General features: G+C 51.3%; 1 non-coding gene across 1 annotated transcript; it reads right to left on the bottom strand.

The window, feature by feature from the left end:
* Positions 4499 to 4571, bottom strand: TRNAG-CCC. The gene has a single exon. It is a non-coding gene; the product is annotated as a tRNA-Gly (tRNA).

Raw genomic sequence — 18245 nt, 5'->3', positions numbered from 1 at the left:
GGGTGCCTCCAGGACATCATGGGAATCCCAGACTCCTAATGACCCTGCAGTGTAGGCTGGGATGTAAAGAGGAGACAGATGGTGAAGAAAAGAGATGGGCACAAAAGAAAGAAAGACCTTGGGACTTTGTTGGCGGTCCAGTGGCTAAGACTCTGTGCTCCCAATACAGGGGGCCAGGTTCCATCCTTGCTCAGGGAACTAGGTTCCACATGGCACAACTAACAGCCCCTATGCCCCAGCTAAAGATTTTGCATGCAGCAACAAAGATGGAACTTTGTTACCTCGACTAAGACTTGGCACAGCCAGATAAATAAATACCAAAAACAAAATGACAAAAATACCCATAAAGACCATGTTAAACTGCTGTCCCTCCAGATCTGGCCACTTCTTCAAATCTAGTCATTGCTCTTTCCAAATTCTTCTTCACCTGGCCCCGCCCACCAAGGCCTAAACTTCTCCGCTGCATGCACGTGGCCACACAGGCTGGGGCAGAGGAGCCTGCGGACCAGGCCACAGCCTGGCATCTCTGCCAACTTCCAGGTGTTGCACAAGGGCACTGAGGGGCTGCTTGGGCTGCCTGGGTCCTGAGGTCAACATAGATAGGATCCTGTAGGGCCTCAGCAGTGTCACGTGCACCAGGGTGTCCCAATCTTAGGTCAGAGAGAAGCTGAAGTGGGTGTCTATGCAGGGCAGGCAGCCTGGCAGTAGGTGAGGAGGCTGCAGTCCTGAATGGAGGGCTGCGATTCCAGAATTCCCTTCACCAACTGTGAGGGACTGTGGTCAGCAGACTCTTCTGGAAATGTCACTGAAGGATCAGAGAGGGATCAAGGAGAACATTGGTGGTTCGTTAAGGGGCATTTAGTCATTAGGGATCAAAGGAGAATTCAATGGGAGGTCAGTTGGAGGAGAAATGGAGAGTCAATAAAGGATCCAATGGGGGATCAATGGTAGAGTGGTCAGAATTAATGAGGGGTCAATGGAAGACCAATGGGGGGGGAAGAATAATTAAGGAGTTGGTGGGGAGGGGTCAGTGAGGGAGCAAGGGGAGGATCACAAACAGGACAAATAGAGGCAGTGGAAGGACAGATCCATGCGTCACTGAGGATCAGGAGAAGACTTAGGTGGCTTTGGGTGGCGATGGGAGGACTTAGCTCGTGGGTACGTTGGAGTAGGTTCAGAAAGTAAACTGATGAATTAGTGTGACACTATGAAAGGCTCACTGGAGCCCACCAGGCTCCTCTTCCATAGGGATTCTCCAAGCAAGAATACTGGAGCAGGCTGCCAGGCTTTTCTCCCAACCCAGGGATCCAACTCCCATCTCTTATGTCTCTTGAATTGACAGGTATGTTCTTTACCACTAGCGCCACTGGGAAGCCTTCAATGAATAAGATACTACATCAAAGAGGCTCAATTAGGATACCAGAAAGGCGTGAGAATTCAATGCAAGAGTCAATATCAATAGGAAGATCAATGGGAAGATCCACAGGGGTGTAAATGATCAGTCAAAGACTCAAAAGAGAGTTAATTAGAGAGTAATAGGCGTCTCAAGGGTAGTAAATAAAGACAAGTGAGAGTCAGTGGGAAGTAGTCCACAAGTGAGGAGGGGAGTCAGTAGCCATTGGTGGGGGGCGGTGAATGGGGCCCCTGGGGAATCTGAGTGGACATCTTTGAAGACCAGTGGGATAGTCAATAAAGGGACAACAGCAGGAAAAAGGGGGTCACTATGGATTTTGGGGGTAGTGGGGACAGTAGAGGGTGGGGGTCAGTGTGGACCTTTGAAACCTCACCCCTCTGTGGTTGAGATCTTTCAGACTCATGTCTGGTGTCAGAACACAGGTTCAGAGGGTCAGACCCTTGGTGCAGCCACATGGCATCAAACCCAGACTGAAGTTGTCATGGACTGTGCCACGGAGACACGCCAGGCGGTAGACAGAGGCGCCAGGGAATTCACAGTGGGCTCCTTCGAATGTGTGGAAGTAGAAGTCTCCCATGGCAGGACAGACCAGTGGCTCCTCCAGGACAGCGGGGCCGGGTGGGGACTAGGCTAACAGGCGGTGGTACCAGCCACCTCTGGCAGCCTTGCAGTGGCCAGAGCACTTCTCAGGCCAGCACTGGGGCATGCTGCTCACAGGGCACCAGTGGCCAGGTGGTAGCCACACTGATTGCAGTTGTCTGTCCAGAAAGCGCAACTTGGCGGAGGAAGCAGGAGCAGTGGGCACAGGGCATGCGTCAGCCCTGCGGCAGAAGATGACCAAGTGGGCGCCAGCAGGGGCATGGGGGCAGCTCTAGTGCTCTGCAGCTGTGAGGTTGGTGCATATGGTTGGTTAGACAGTGCCACATGGCACAAAGCTGGTGTTAGGTGGGCTGGGGAGCAATGGTGGGGAAATCAGCTGTGAAGCCACGGGGCCCAGAGCAGGAGCCAAGTAGATGTGGAGGTTAGGGACCCATGAGTCCCAGGAGTCTGAGTCACAGTCCGCTCCTTCCCAGCACCCGGAAGTCATGTGCTAATCTCTGACCCCTCAGGCCCCTGGTCACCTTGCAATTGACAGCCTAAGAGTCCATCTGTGATGCCACAGACCTCCTTCGTAGGGCAGCTGCAGGGGTCCCAGATCACACCCTCCCCTAGTTGGCAGGTATAGGAGGAGCAATTCTTTCTTTTTAATTAAAAAAAATTTTTTTTAATTTCTTTATGTTTGGCTGTGCTGGGTCTTCATTGCTGTGCACAGACTTTCTCTAGTTACGGTGAGCGGGAAGTACTCAGTAATTGCGGTGCACAGGCTTCTCATGGCAGCGGTTTCTCTTGTTGCAGAGCTCAGGCTGTAGAGCACGGGCTCAGTAGTTGTAGTTGTGGTGCACAGGCTTAACTCTCCAAGGCATGTGAAATCTTCCCCAACCAGGGATCGAACCTGTGTCTACCATGTTGGCAGGAAGATTCTTATCCTCTGTATCACTGCTGCTGCTGCTGTTGCCAAGTCGCTTCAGTCATGTCTGACTTTGTGCGACCCCATAGACCGCAGCCCACCAGGCTCCCTTGTCCCTGGGATTCTCCAGGCAAGAACACTGGAGTGGGTTGCCATTTCCTTCTCCAATGCATGAAAGTGAAAAGTGAAAGTGAAGTCACTCAGTCGTGTCCAACTCTTAGTGACCCCGTGGACTGCAGCCTTCCAGGCTCCTCCATCCATGGGATTTTCCAGGCGAGAGTACTGGAGTGGTAGGGACGTCCTAAAGATTTTTTTTTTTTGATGTGGACCATTTTTAAAGACTTCATTGAACTTGTTACAATATTGCTTCTGTTTGATGTTTTGTGGGTTTTTTGGCCAGGAGGCAAGTGGGATTTCAGCTCCTGGACTAGGGATCAAACCCTTACCCACTGCACTGGAAGGTGAAGTCTTAACCACTGGACCACCAGGGAAGGCCCAAAATTCAGTTCCAACTTAGTGTTATTGTTGTTGTTTGGCCACACGTGCAGCTTGCAGGACCCAAGTTCCCTAATCAGGGATTGATCCCATGCCCCCTGCAGTGGGAGTGTGGAGTCCTAACCACTAGACCGCCAAGGAATTCCTTTAAGAGGAGCAATTCTTTAACAGGACAGTCTGGCCAGGCTGTGGAGGAAGGGAGGAGAGTGAAAGGAGAGGTGGTACTAAAGGGAGGGTATGCCTAGAGGTTCTGACATGATGCCCATTCAAGAAAGTGCATGGAGATTAGAGGCAAAGTGGAAGGCTCCAAGTGAGACTAACAAGGACCCAAGAGGATGCTCACAGGGAAGTTCTGGCCATTGTGGAGGCAAGAACAGTGGTCCACAGGGATGCAGTCGCCCCCTACCTGGAAGAATCCATCCTCACACTCAGAGCCCTCATCCCAGGGAGCGGGAAGCTGCACCACCCCCTGAACACTCGGACAGGCCACAGGGCGAGGGTTCCTCACAAGATGCAGAGGCTCTTTGAGGGTGGGGCAGGAGTAGGGGAGGCTGCATGGCTGGAGAGACACGCTTGCCAGACTCAGACAAGCCAGAGGCCTACCCTCCATCCAACAGCACCCCGAGGCTGCATGGTTCTGTTGAGAACTCCCCTTGGATCAATCGTAACAGCAAAAATAACCCGATAAGCAGTGTCTACATACCATACCATGTGCCAGCTACTTTAACAGGTCCTAGATATGACTGAAGCGTCTTCTCTGTTCTTTGTCTTTGGGGGTTTTTTGGCCTACCACTCACCCCAGCCCCTACTGAAAGGGGTGACCATCCCTTGAATCATCAAATGACTCTACCTCTTATCTGCCTGTTTGGGCCTGTGGGGAACCTGGCAGTAGACTCTAGTGGTGGCTGTCTTTTCTGTCCTCCCATCCTTTAAAAAAAAATACAAAAAAAAAAAAGAAAACATCTATATATTTGGCTGTAACAGGTCTTAGTTGCAGCACTCAGGAGCTTCGATCTTCATTGTCGCGTGCAGGATCTTTAGTTTCAGCATGTGAGCTCTTAGTTGCAGCATGTGATATCTAGTTCCCTGGCCAGGGATTGAACCTGGGTCCCCTGCATTGGGAGTGCAGATTGTTAGCCACTGGACCACCAGGGAAGTCCTCTCCCATCCTTCTGACAATGATACCTCTACCTCCTTTTTGACAGTCACCCATCCTTATTTCCAACATGCAGATTGAGATGACTCCATATCCAGGCTCCAGAGATGGGTACAGGAATCAGAGCTGGCTAATCAGACGATTCCTCCCTCCTCTGGGCCCCAGTAGTTGGTCAAGCAAAATCTATGAATGGGGTCTCCAGGACTTTGGCAACTAGTGGGGGAAAGGTGTTACATTTTGGGAGAGGGCTATAAAGCTGTTAGAATTGCCCTCCTGTTGTTGCAGAAGCCTTGCTGCTACCACAGGGGAAGAATTTGCTTGAGAATAAAGCTAACACACAGAGAGGAGGGCTCCCCTAATAGCTCAGATGGTAAAGCATCTGCCTGCAATGCAGGAGACCCAAGTTCAATCCCTGGGTTGGGAAGATCCCCTGGAGAAGGAAATGGCAACCCACTGCAGTATCCTTGCCTGGAAAATTCCATGGACAAAGGAGACTGGTGGGCTATAGTCCATGAGGTCGCAAAGAGTCAGACACAGCTGAGTGACTAACACACACACACAGAGAAAGGAAGGGAAAACCAGGACAAAGAAGAGAGAGTAAGAAACAGATTTCTTCTAACTGCAATTGAAAATTCTTAATCTAGCTAAGCCTGAAGATAGAAATACCTTCTGTCTTTGCAGCTATATGTGCTTCAAATCCTTTTTTTTTTTTCAAATTTCCCCAGTTTAGGATTTTGACACTGCCAGTAAGAGGCCTGCCTGACATATTGGCCACACCATGTCCCCATGACTCCACCTCTGCCACAGCCGGTTGGGCCAAGGCTGGACAAATGACCATGGCCAACAGAGGTAGGGGTGGTCATCAATCTATAACTAAAAAGCAAGCCAAACAAGTTCCCCCCAGGGTGCATTTGAACTAGAGGCAGGAAGGGGTCAGACAGGGATGGACACTGACGCAGAAAGTCAGGATGGAGCCAAGAGACTGTGAGGAACGTGGAGAAGAAACGTGGACAGAAAGACTCAAAGTTGGTGAGAGTCTGTTCAATAAGTGAACAAATGTTCAGATGCCAGCTAATTCATTTTCTAAAATATATATATATTTATTTATCTGTCTATTTTTGGCCACCCTGGGCCTTTGCTGCTTTGGGGCTTCTCTCTAGTTGTGGTGAGTAGTGGCTATTCTATTCTCTGGTTGCAGTGCTCAGGTTTCCCTTTTTGTGGAGCGCTGGCTCTAGAGCACAAGGGCCTCAGTAGTTGCAGCTCCCGAGCTATAGAGCACAGTCTCAATAATTGCGGTGCATGGGCTTAGTTGCTCTGTGGCACGCGGGATCTTCCCTGACTAGAGATCGAACCCATGTCTCCTGCATTGGCAGGCAGCTAAGTCATTTTCTAGGTGTAGGACACTGGGCGAATTCCTTAACCGTCAATGCCTTGGTTTCCCTCATTCATAACATGTACTTGCCTGATGGGACTGTTGGGAGAATTAATTAAGGTAATAGAAGGCTTGTGTGTGTGTGTGTGTATGTGTTTTAGTCGCTTAGTGGTATCTGACTCTTTGTGACCCCGTGAACCTTAGCCCTCAAAGCTCCTCTGTCCATGGATTCTCCAAACAATAATACTAGAGTGGGTTGCCGTTCTCTTATCCAGGGGATCTTCCTGACTCAGTGATGGAACCTGCGTCTCCTGCATTGGCAGGTGGATTCTTTATCATCTGAACCACCATGGAAACCCAATAGAAAGCTTAGCACTGAGCAAGCACTCTATAAAGTTAGTCCCCTTTTCATGTTACTACTGGAACTATTTTTACATTATTGTTAGAAAGATACTAAAGCATAGAGGGTTCAGGAGGATTCTGGAGTCAGGCAGAAAGGCCAGTTCTGCTGCTTACAGCTGAGATCTGGGGAAGCACTTAGCTTCTCTGTGCTTCCTCACCAGAGAAAAGAGATGACGATTGACCTTATCTCCTAGTGCGGTTCAAAGGTGCAGTGAGCTGATTTGGAACAGGTCAAACAGAAGTTCTGATCTCCTAAAGGGTTTGTTACAAAAGGATGCTGGGTCCCATCCCAGCATTTCTGAGTCAGTAAGTCTGGGGCAGTCTGCATTGTAGACAGGCCCTGTATTGCTGCTGCTGCTCGTCTAGGGACAATAATTTGAGAACCAGAATGGGTGCTTTGTAAATACAGCCATGAGAGAAAATCAGATCTGTTTTCACAAGGAGAGTGTGGGCAGAATTCGATCCTGTTTGGCACTGTATCTCATTCGTGGGCCTGGCACATGGTGGCTCTCCCTACCACCTGCAGGATGATGGAAGACCAGACCTGGTCTTGTACCGCCAACCCCCCTGGTGATGGCTCACAGAAAAAGCCAAGTGTCCTTCAGGGCCACACACAGACACCAATCATTTGGCAAGTGGCCATGGAGGCCTGTGGGCAGGCACGGAGCACTTGGTTCCCATGGGCACGACCCTTGTTGGCCACAACCCTTGTCAGCCACACAGGCCAGGAAGAACTCAGGTGGCAAGTATGGGTGGCAGGGTGCCAGCAGGCCTCTGGGATCATACAGGAGGCTGCAGGTGCTATGTCTGTGCCCCTGTCCTTGGTGGCTGGTGGCGTCTGGGCAGGGACACAGGCCTGCCATGCAGCTGCAGCTTCAGCCCCACGCAAGTGTCCAGAGTGCATAGGAATAGTGTGAGTGTGCAGGTCAGCGAGCCTGGGGAAAGAATAGCAATGGAGGGTTACTTGGTGGCAAGTGGTTGCCGGAGTCTCACTCCCAACATCTGGGGCTGGAATATGACATTTGGGGCCCTGTGGAGGTAAAGGCTGGGAAACTTCACTTGTGCAGAGCTGAAGCGAATCCTCAAAGAGGTAAATGCTAGGTGGACCATCCATGGATTAGAGGCACAGCTGGTTAGTATGAGCTTAGGTTGGGAAAGGCTTGGGGGCTGGACTATGACCAAGTCTGAGTTCCTAAAGAGGTAAGAGTTGAATAACTGGACCACGATCAGGACTGAGAAGTGAGAAGGATGAGAGCTGGGGGCTGGACTTCCGTCAGAATTGGGCTAACATTTTAGGGTGGGCAAGGTTGAGGGTCTGGATCATGATGGGGAGGAGGGGATGGTTGGAGGCTGGCAGTGGGAAGCACAAGGTCTCAGGGACTACATTGTGTAGGGAGGGGCTGGCATCCTGAGATGGGCAACAAGGAGCTGAAGTTGCCCTGCAAGGGTCAGGAATGGGGCCAAGCCCTGCCTATGAGGGAAGATGAAGAGGTTGGGCTGAGGCCTTGGACCCTTGCTGCATAGACCCAGTTCCTGCCAGGGAAAAACTTGGCCACCCAGCAACAGGCTGGTTTCACAGTAGACAGTTAACATCAGGCAGGGTCCAGTGCCCAGGCATATGTCTACCGTGCAACCTTGGGTTTGGGGTAGGAAGCTCATGGCCTGGGTGGAAGGGTCTCAGGGGGTCAAGAGGATATCACATGTGTGCGCAAAGTGGGCTGGGGTGCTGGTGATTGGCAAGGTGACACAGGATGGAGGCAGAACCTTGCCAGCAGCATCCAGGCACCCAGGCAGGGAATCCACCCAGAAGCTACAGCTGAAGGCCCAGGCCAGTGCATCCTCAGGCAGCATGATGCCTCCTAGAACGGAGGTTTTCCAGCCCCCAACTCTGGTAATCTTCACCCGGCAGGGTCAAGTTTCGATCTTTAGAAGCCAGCAGGTAAGTACGTAAAATTCAGGCCATGGGATGCGGAACTCTCACTCCAGTTGCCTAGAGGACATTTCCATCCACCAAATCCAGGAGTCCTGCCTTTTAGAACTCAGTAGTTCTGCACCCCAGGAACCAGAAGTCTTCACCCTCAGGGCCCACAGACTCCAAACCCAGGACCTAGTGTTTTAACCCTCAGAACCCAGAAGTCCCATACTCCCAGTGGGGAGAAGTCTTCATCTCAGACCCAAGGATTCCAGCCTCCAGAGCCTCAGCAGTCCCACCCCTAGGACCCAGAAGCTGTCCCACCCCTGGATCCCTGGAGTCTTGCCCCAGCAACTGACTCCAGTATCAAGGAGAAGGTTAGTCGCTCAATCGTGTCCAACTCTTTGTGACCCCATAGACTGCAGCCCACCAGGCTCCTCTGTCCATGAAATTCTCCAGGTAAGAATACTGAAGTGGGTAGCCATTCCCTTCTCCAGGGTATCTTCCTGACCCAAGGATCGAACCTGGGTCTCCTGCATTGCAGGCAGATTCTTTACCGTCTAAGCCACCAGGAAAGCCCCCAGTATCGAGGAGTGTTGCTTTTAAATTCCAGAACCCCTTCCTTCCTAAGGTTCTCTCGCTATAGCCAACCTGGAATCTCGACAGGTTGACACTGACACCCAGACGCTGACAGGCCAGCCCACAGACAAGGAGGGCCATGCAAAGCACAAATCGGTAATTTGAGAAGAGAGATCCAAGCACTGCTGCTGGTCTCGAAGGGTTGAGGTGGCATCATGTCGTGGCAGCAGCTAAAAAGCCGGTTCAGAGCCACCTGGGCAGGACAGGGTCCCGGGGGCTCCAGGGGGGCCCCAGGCCTGGCTCAGGGCACAGCCTAGGGGGGCTGGCCCAGGGCATCAGGTGGCTGTAGGGCCTAATTGTGCAAGGAGGCACAGTGCAGGCAGCTCCTGCTCCAGACCTGCCTCTGCCCCTAGTCAGGAGCTGTGGAAATACGATCATGCTTCCTGATACTGAGGGTCAAGGACCAAGGGTTGACTGAGGGTCAACCCTGGACCAAGCTGCTGTTGGTCCACCTGTGAGGTGACCTAAGCGTAGGGCCATCAGAAAGGCTGCATTCCCAAGCATCTGAGGAGGGGTGAGGGATGGAAGTTGGTGGGGGGTTGAATGTTGGGGCACTGGGGCTTTGGGAGGTCTCACCCTCATCTATTAACCAGGAGTCTTGTTTTCAGTATCCAGTTCCATCCTCATGCAAAACTCAGAAACCCTCCTCTGAAGAAACCAGGTAAGTTGTTTCACTAAAGAGCTAGGAGTACCCACCTCCTCCAGTTAATAGGAGAGCCTTCAGCCAGGACCTAAATGTCTCTCCTCCAATTATCAAGAGCCTCCACCAAGACCTTCCAGATCAGAGAGTCTCCCTTCTCCCAACCTATGATTTCCCTCTTCTTTTTTGTCCCCCACCTCATCCCCCAGAAGCTTCCCAGGTCACCTTGTACTCTCCTTCACTGCCCCCTTTCTGGTCCAGCCCTCATCCTCTCCTACCCGGACAACTGCAGCGACCTCCTTACTGCTCTCCCAGCAGTTCCTCCATCAGCCCCATAGACTGTTCCCTACATGGCGCCACAAGGATCCTATTTACATGCAAGGGATGTCTCAACCCTCCTCTGCACAAAATCTGTCCTTGACCCCGATCTTACATAGTATAAAACCCGAAGTTACTGCAAGAGCCCACATGGCCGTCCACAATCCGAATCCCATAATCTCCTCCTTTACTAGGTATCATGATCCCGCTACTTCAGCCTGGACTTCTTGCTGTTCCTCTCACATGGGTGGCAGATTTTCACTTTAGGCACTTGCTGTTCCCTTTGCCTGGAATGCTCTTTTCTCAGATATCCACATGGCTCTCTCCCTCACTTCCTTTGAGATTTGGCTTAAGTTGCATCCCTCCTATTTAAAACTGTACTCTCAGAAATCCTGATCACACTTTCGTTGCTCTATTTTTTCTCTTTAACATGTATCATCTCCTAACATGGGCTTCCCAGGTGGCTCAGTGGTAAAGAATCTGCCTGCCAATGCAGGAGATGCAAGAGACAAAGGTTTGATCCCTGGGTCAGGAAGATCCCCTGGAGAAGGGACTGGCAACCCACTCCAGTATTCTTGCCTGGAAAATTCTGTGGACAGAGGAGCCTGGCAGACTACAGTCCATGGAGCCGCAAAGAGTCAGACACGACTGAACGACTGAGCACACACACAACACACGCACACATACAAACACACAGCACATGCACACACACACGTCTTCTAATATACTCTACTATTAACTAAACAGTTACTGTTTATATCTCTCCAGTGGAATATAGGCATCATGAGAACAAGGTGTTTTTTAAAATTATTTGTTTAGCTGTGCTGGGTCTTAGCTGTGGTATGTGGTATCTTTGATCTTCACTGTAGCATGCAAACTCTTCGTTGTGGTATGCTGGATCTAGTTCACTGACCAGGGATCAAACCCAAGTTCCCTGCATTGGGAGAACAGAGTCTTAGACCCTGGACCACCAGGGAAGTCCCAAGAACAAGGGTTTTTTTCTGTCTTGGTTACTGATATGTCCTCAGTTTCTTGAACAAGTTCTTGTACCTAATAATGAAACATCCCTTAATCAAAGAAGGAACTCAGGAGCCAGGTCCCTGGGAGATGAGGGCCCACGTGGTGAGAGTAAATCTCGGGAGCTCTGAGAATTTGAGGGTGCTGGATACCTGGAACGGAGACTGTTAGATGCTGGGGACCCATGAGGGCACTTGGGGAGCTCCTGACTCCTGAGTGGCAGGGTGAGCTCTCAAGGGGTGTGGAAGGGAGTATGGACCATCATGGGTTCACATATCAGGTCTTAGCATCATACACTTTCTGAGCTTTCCTTATATTATCTCATTTAACCCTCACTACAGCCCTATGGGTTGTTGTTGTTGTTCACTTGTCATTGTTAAGTTGTGTCTGATTCTTTGTGACCCCATGGACTGCAGAACACCAGGCTTCCCTGTCCCTCACTATCTCCTGCAGTTTGCTCAGACTCATGTCCATTGAGTCGATGATGCCTTCCAACCATCTCATCCTCTGTCGCCTCCTTCTCCTCCTGTGTGCCCTCAATCTTTCCCAGCATCAGGGTCTTTCCCAATGTGTTGCCTCTTTGCATCAGGTGACCAAAGCATTGGAGCTTCTGCATCAGTCCTTCCAATGAATATTCAGGGTTGATTTCCTTTAGGATTGACTAGTTTGATCTTTATATCATCCCAGTTTCACAGATGAAGAAGCAGCAGACCCAGAGAGGTTAAATAATTTGCCCAAGGTCATATAAATGAGTGGTCAAGTTGGGATTTGAACCCAGACCATCTGGCTCCAGAGTCCACTGTCTATCTATAGTGCTGAAAGGTAGCTTTGTACATCCATAACATCCATCAGTTTGCCCCTGATTAAATATATAGTCTTGGAGAAGGCAATGACAACCCACTCCAGTACTCTTGCCTGGAAAATCCCACGGACAGAGGAGCCTGATAGGCTGCAGTCCATGGGGTCATGAAGAGTCAGACACGACTGAGCGACTTCACTTTCATGCACTGGAGAAGGAAATGGCAACCCACTCTAGTGTTCTTGCCTTGAGAATCCCAGGGACGGGGGAGCCTGGTGGGCTGCCATCTATGGGGCTGCACAGAGTTGGACATGACTAAAGTGACTTAGCAGCAAATATATAGTTTAGCCCGCACAACTTTCCAACCAGAGAAATGTCTGGAAACCTTCCCTGAGGAAAAATTTGGGACATGCCAGTGGCTGCATGTGGCCTTGGGATATGGCCAAAGCTCAGAGAATTTGGAGGTTCCAGATGCCAGTGTTAGGGGAAAATAAAAATAGCCGAAACATTCCTCAGTGACACTTAGCATGAGCTGGACTTGGTCCCAAGTGCTTTCCCTACGTTAACTTGTTCCCACTTCACAAGAGCCTGACGGAGTAGCTGCTAGAGGTCCACAGTCCCTTATCTACAATTCCCCGATGCAAAAGTGGTCTGAAGACTGAAAGATGCGTTCTGTGTTTGATGTTAAAACTAAGTCAACAGCAAAAGCTGACCTAAACTCACATGTGGGTGCCTACAGTTGTAATTTATCCCAATTGGTATGCATATTCAGACATGTCACTGCAGAAACATTCATATTTGTGGTTTTGTAACACCCACTAGGAGTATTATATGATATGTGGCATTTGCATGGGATGACCCTTTGAAATTCTAAAATCTGAAATGCACTAGGCCATAATCATTTTATTTCCTTATTTATTAATTTAAAAAATTATGTATTTATTTATTTATGTTTGTCTGTGCTGGGTCTTCGTTGCTGCGCAGGCTTTTCTCTAGTTGTGTGCGGGCTTCTCATTTCAGTGACCTCAACGGTTGCAGAGCACAGGCTCTAGGGTACACGGGCTTTAGTAGTTGGGATCCACAGGCTTAGCTGATCTGTGGTGTGTGGGGTCTTCCCAGATCAAGGATAAAACCCAACTCTCCTGCATTGATAGATGGATTCTTTACATTGAGCTACCAGGGAAGCCCTATTTTTTATTTATTTATTTAAGAAAAAAATTGTTACTGTTGGGACTTCTCTGGTGGTCCCGTGGTTAAGAATCTGCCTTGCAAGGCAGGAGATGTGGGTTCCATCCCTGGTCAGGGAACCGTGGTCCCACATGCCGCAGAGCCATGTGCCATAACTAGAGTCTTGCCCCAACATAAGTTCCACAGGAAACAGTGAAGATCTTGCATGCCTCAACTGAGATCCAGCAGCCAAATAAATAAAAACATATCCTTTAAAATGTTACTTTTTTTTAAAGATTTTTTTGACGTGGATCATTTTTAAAGTCTTTATTGAATTTGTCATGACAGTGCTTCTGTTTTTTATGTTTTGGTTTTTTTTTGGCCAAGAGGCATGTGGGATCTTAGCTCCCCCGACCAAGGATTAAACCTGCACCAGCTGCATTGGAAAGCGAGATCCTACCCCCTGGACCACCAGGGAAGTCCCCCCAATCATTTTCGATAAGGGACTGTGGACCTGTCTAACTGTCTCCATTTTAGAGATGACAAAAATGAGGGATGAAGGAGGAGGGAGTTCCCCAGTATTGCATACAGTGTGATTCTCACCTGAACAAAGCTGAGCTCACGTCTGACAGCAATGATGCTGATGCCAAAGATGTGCATTGTGATAAGCATCGACTGTCCCCATCCAGAGCAGGTGACCCACAACTGTAAGGAAGGGAGGCCTCTGTGTGGAGTCTGAGGGCAAAGGCTCAGCGTGTAGACGGTAGCTCCCAGGCGCGGGGAAAGCATAACCATCAAATGTGTAAGAACTTCCATGGCAGTCTAGTAGTTAAAACTCATCTTCCACTGTAGGGGGCACGGGTTCAATCCCTGGTTGGGGAGCTAGGATGCTATGTGCTGCATGGTGTGGCCAAAAAGTATAGGTATATGATAACCCAGAGGCAGAGCAGTACCCTCTGTGATGGCCCCCTGCCCATTGCCAGAGAGAGCTTCTATCTCTGATTTGGTCACAGACATCATTTTGGACTCAGACACAGTTTCAAGCTCTGGTTTCCCCAGTCACAGCCTCTAAGCTTGGTTCAGTAGTCACCCGGGACCCTGGGTGGGCCACTAAGGCAGTTGCTGACCCAGACCATGACACTGTCATTGGATCTGGACTCTGGGTCAGCTACGAGCATCACAGGGAGACAGGCGCATGTGCCAATCCAACCACAGGTACAGATTCAGGCCAGGGGCCCTTCACAGCCCCTTGGCAAGCCCCAGCCAAGCTGTGGCCACAGGTAAAAGCCTTGGTTCTGTTTCAGGTGTGCTTTCTGATCCAGGATTGGCCATTATCATAGTTTGAGAGCTGGACACTGCTCTGGAGTCCCTCAGAGGCACCATTTGGGAACTGGACATGGTCTTGGACTCAAATGTGGCTTGCGTGCTGGGTACACCCAGTCTTGCGCTTCGCAAAGGTGACATGTGGTCCTGTTAAAGGAAGTGTTGTCATTACAGGAGACTGGGAACTGGAGTGGAATCATCAAGGAAGATGCTAGGAGGGAATGAGATTCCATGGGAGGGTCCACAGCTTCCTCAGTCAGAACATCTGGAGATGAGATGAGGAGATGATGCATCAGAACTGAATCCTGGCATTAATCTCATCCCTCCACACCCTAGACACCCAGGGTCTCTGGTATTGAAGAGTCAGCATTCAGAAGCTAACACAGTCCCCAATATAAAATGAATTGGAGGACTTCCCTGGTGGTCCACTGGTTAAGAATCCGCCTGCCAGTGCAGAGGACATGGGTTCAGTCCTTGGTCCGGGAAGATTCCACATACCACAGAGCAGCTAAACCTGCGTGCCACAACTACTGAAGCCTGTATGCCTAGAGTTTGAGCACCACAGTGAGAAGCCCACGCACTGTGACTGCTGCAACTAGAGAAAGCCCTCTTGCAGCAACAAAGACCCAGTGCAGCCAAAAAAAAAAAAAAAAAATTCAGGAAAAAATAAAATGAATTGGGGCCCATAACAGCAGGAAGAGAACGGTTGGGCTGAGGGACAATACAGAAATGATCAGCACAGCCTAGGTGTAGAATAGGACTTTGGTGAGCTGGTGAACACAAGCTTCATCTAAAAACAGCATTGCGTACGTGCATGCTCAGTTGCTTCATTTGTGTCCGACTCTTTGCGACCCTGTGGACTGTGGCCCTTCAGGGTCCTCTGTCCATGGGATTTTCCAGGCAAGAATACTGGAGTGGGTTGCCATTTCCTTCTCCTGGGGATCTTCCCGACCCAGGGATCAAACCTGGGTATCCTGCTTGCCTGGCAGATTCTTTACCACTGAACCCCCAGGGAAGCACAGATACTGAATGAGAGCCCCTTATTCCAAGGTTCTGGGAAATCAGTCCCATAACATAATTTAGGACTATGATCAGCGGCCAGTTTACACTGAGTCTGCGCAGAGGGCCTCACTGTTGGTGGCAACAGGCCTCTTCCCTAGTGGCCTGAGCAATTTTAGGGTCACAGCTGCCACCTGTTCCATGTGCAGATCAGGGTGGTGATTTCTTGACTTCAACCTTCAACTCCTTCTTCTATAAAATAGGGATAATAAAAAGATCTGCCTCCGCGGTGGCTATGAGGATTACATTTTTTAAACAAATATTAGTCACTCAGTTGTGTGTGACTCTTTGTGACCCTGTGGACTGTATGTAGCTCACCAGGCTCTTCTGTCTGTGGAATTCTCCAGGCAAGAATACTGGAGCCGGTTGCCATTCCCTTCTCCAGAGGGTCTTCCCAATCCAGGGATTGTGCTCGGGTCCAGGAGGCGTGGCGCATCTCGACTGTGGACTGCACAGCGCAGGAGTCCACAGGCCAGCTCCGTCCAGGCGAAGCCCTGGTCAGGGGCTTGCTTTGGGTCAGAATGCTGCTAGCGATGTGGCCCAGGACCGGAGGGGCTGAGGCTCCAGGGCAAGTTAAGCAGCGGCCACGGGTTGGAAAAGCCTGGCAGCTGCACGGGCGCTAAGCGAGGGTGAACGCGCCCACTGGCAGCACGACGCCCCACCCTCCCGGGCCGCGGCCCCACCAGAAAAAGCACGTGCAGGAGGGCCGAGAGCAGCACAAGCGGGCGCCGCACGTCCACGCTGAAGCGCAGCCAGGCGCCGGGCCCCCCAGTCTGCGCACCCCTTCAGTGCCGCCTCTCCTACAAGCGTCGGCTGCGGGTGCTGCCTGCCGCCAAGCACACGAGGTCTCGGTGCCAGGGTTCCACCAGCACGAACGGAGGCACGGCGTAGACAGGTCTTCAGAGACCCTGGGACAGCATTTTGGACACGTGGTCGCAGGCCTTGTCTCCCGCATGCAGGAAGGGATGAGTGGCCACCACGCCGGTGCCCAACAGGTCTCCTGAGCTCTGCACCTGCAATACCTGGAAAGGCTCAAGGTGTGCAAGGAGAGGCCGGCGGGCCGCGTGCTGGACGCCGTCCAGCAGGACCGGCCCCGGAGGCCTGCGGCTCGGGCCACCGAGGCAAACTCCTTGTGCGGGTCGTGGGCCTGCGGCGATGGCGTCACCACCACGCAGCAAGTACCCAGCAGGTGGCGCAATAGAGCCAGCGCCGGGTCCAGGGAGGCGTGCCCACCCGGGGTCACCACTGTCACTCCTATTGGCCTGGACGCCTCTAGGTGCACCTCGCCACCCACTGCCCTCCGAGGGCCCCGCAGCTACACAGCGCAACACAGGGGAGCCCACAGTGTCCACCCAGTGCACCCTCACCAGCACTGTGGTCAGCGGCCCCTTGGGCGGTAGGTACAGCCGGAAATTGGGCTTCTCAGCACCAGCCCTGCAAGAAATCCTGATGTAGTAACATCCCTGGAAATCCACACGTGCAGTCACGGGGCCGGAGGGAACTGGGAGGGGACAGGAAGGAGTCAGTATAATCTGGTGGATTTCGAGGCCAAACACATAATGTTCTAATCCTGTCTCCATCTAATCCCTGGCCATGTGAGCATGGGCAAGGTGTTTCACTTCTTTGGGTCTCAGCTGCCTCATATGTAAGAGATGGTGTTAGGCACCCCATCCCAGGCAGGGGTTTGGGAAGATTACATGAGATAATGTATGTAAAGGGCACAGAACAATGTCTGGTACATAAACATTAACTTCGAATAAAGTTGCTTCCACTGGGCGGTCCTCCCAGAAAGGCGCGACTGGTCCTCTTCTCACAAGCAGTTTGGCCAAATCCCTTGCTACAGTCCCTGCCCAAATAGTCCTTTGCCCCAGTTGGCCACAGCCTTGCCCCAAGAAACTCCACTGTGGCCGATCCTCTGTCACAGAACTTGCCAGGCAGGCCAGGAGCTGGCACTGCCAGTTTCCTCCTGCTGATCCAGACTAACTCACCCACCTTCTGTGTCTCCCATGGGTCACTCACCCCACAGGAAGCTCAGGGCACAATGGCACAGTGGGGCAGGTGAGAGGGTGCCCGTGGCTGGAGAGGGAGTGGGTGGATCCCGGTTAGTCAGTGCCGTCTCTCTTGCCAGTCTGCCCTCCAGGCCTCCTACCGCAGGAGCAGAGGGGACGCAAGAGGAATCCTAGAGAAGAATGCAGGCCTCAGAACCCAGGGAATAAGGTAAGATGGGGGCTCACCTGCAAGAAGCTGGAATGAGGCCAGGAGCATTGTGGGGGCATTTATGGTTCCAAGTGCCTGGGTTTCCATGGTGACTCAGATGGTAAAGAATCTGCCTGCAATGCAGGAGTCTCAGGTTCAGTCCCTGGGTTGGGAAGATCCCCTAGAGGAGGAAATGGCAACCTGCTCCAGTATTCTTGCCTGGAGAATTCCATGGACAGAACTTGTGAGCTATGGTCCATGGGGCCTCAAAGAGTCAGACACGACTGAGCAACTAACACACGCATGCTTGGGCCTGGCCCTCAGCACTCCCCCTGGGTCGGCACACTGAGGTCCCCATTAGCACTGGCTCCAGCCTGACCTGTTGCCATCGATAGTAATGAGGCCTCATTATGTGGGCAGGGTCAAGGAAAAAGGGCAGATGGAGAGAGGGGAGGGGAAAGGACAGGGAGGGGAGAGGAGGGAGACAGAGCTGAGCAGAGACACTGAAAGAGGGAGAGGAAAACATGCAAGAAAATTGCAGTGAGATGGAGAGATGGGTGTGGGGAGAGAGACAGGCAGAGTCAGAGAGGTAGAGAGAGCTGAGTGGTGGAGAGATATGAAGACCCAAAGAGAGGCAAGAAAGATGTTCCTTCAGAGGGCCCTCAAGTGTTTGGAGGGGTGAAATCTCCAAGTTTAAGACAGAAAATTACAAATCAGGGGATCGAAGTGGGTAAGACTAGAATACCATGGTTGGGACTTCCCTGGTGGTCCAGTGGTTAAGACTCTGTGGTTACACTGCAGGGGCCGTGGGTTCAACCCCTGGTCACAG

The sequence above is a fragment of the Capra hircus genome, chromosome 18 (genome assembly GCF_001704415.2).
Source record: "Capra hircus breed San Clemente chromosome 18, ASM170441v1, whole genome shotgun sequence".
Taxonomy (NCBI): domain Eukaryota; kingdom Metazoa; phylum Chordata; class Mammalia; order Artiodactyla; family Bovidae; genus Capra; species Capra hircus.
The sequence above is the reverse complement of the archived record's forward strand: the minus strand, read 5'-3'. Positions and strand labels throughout refer to the sequence as shown.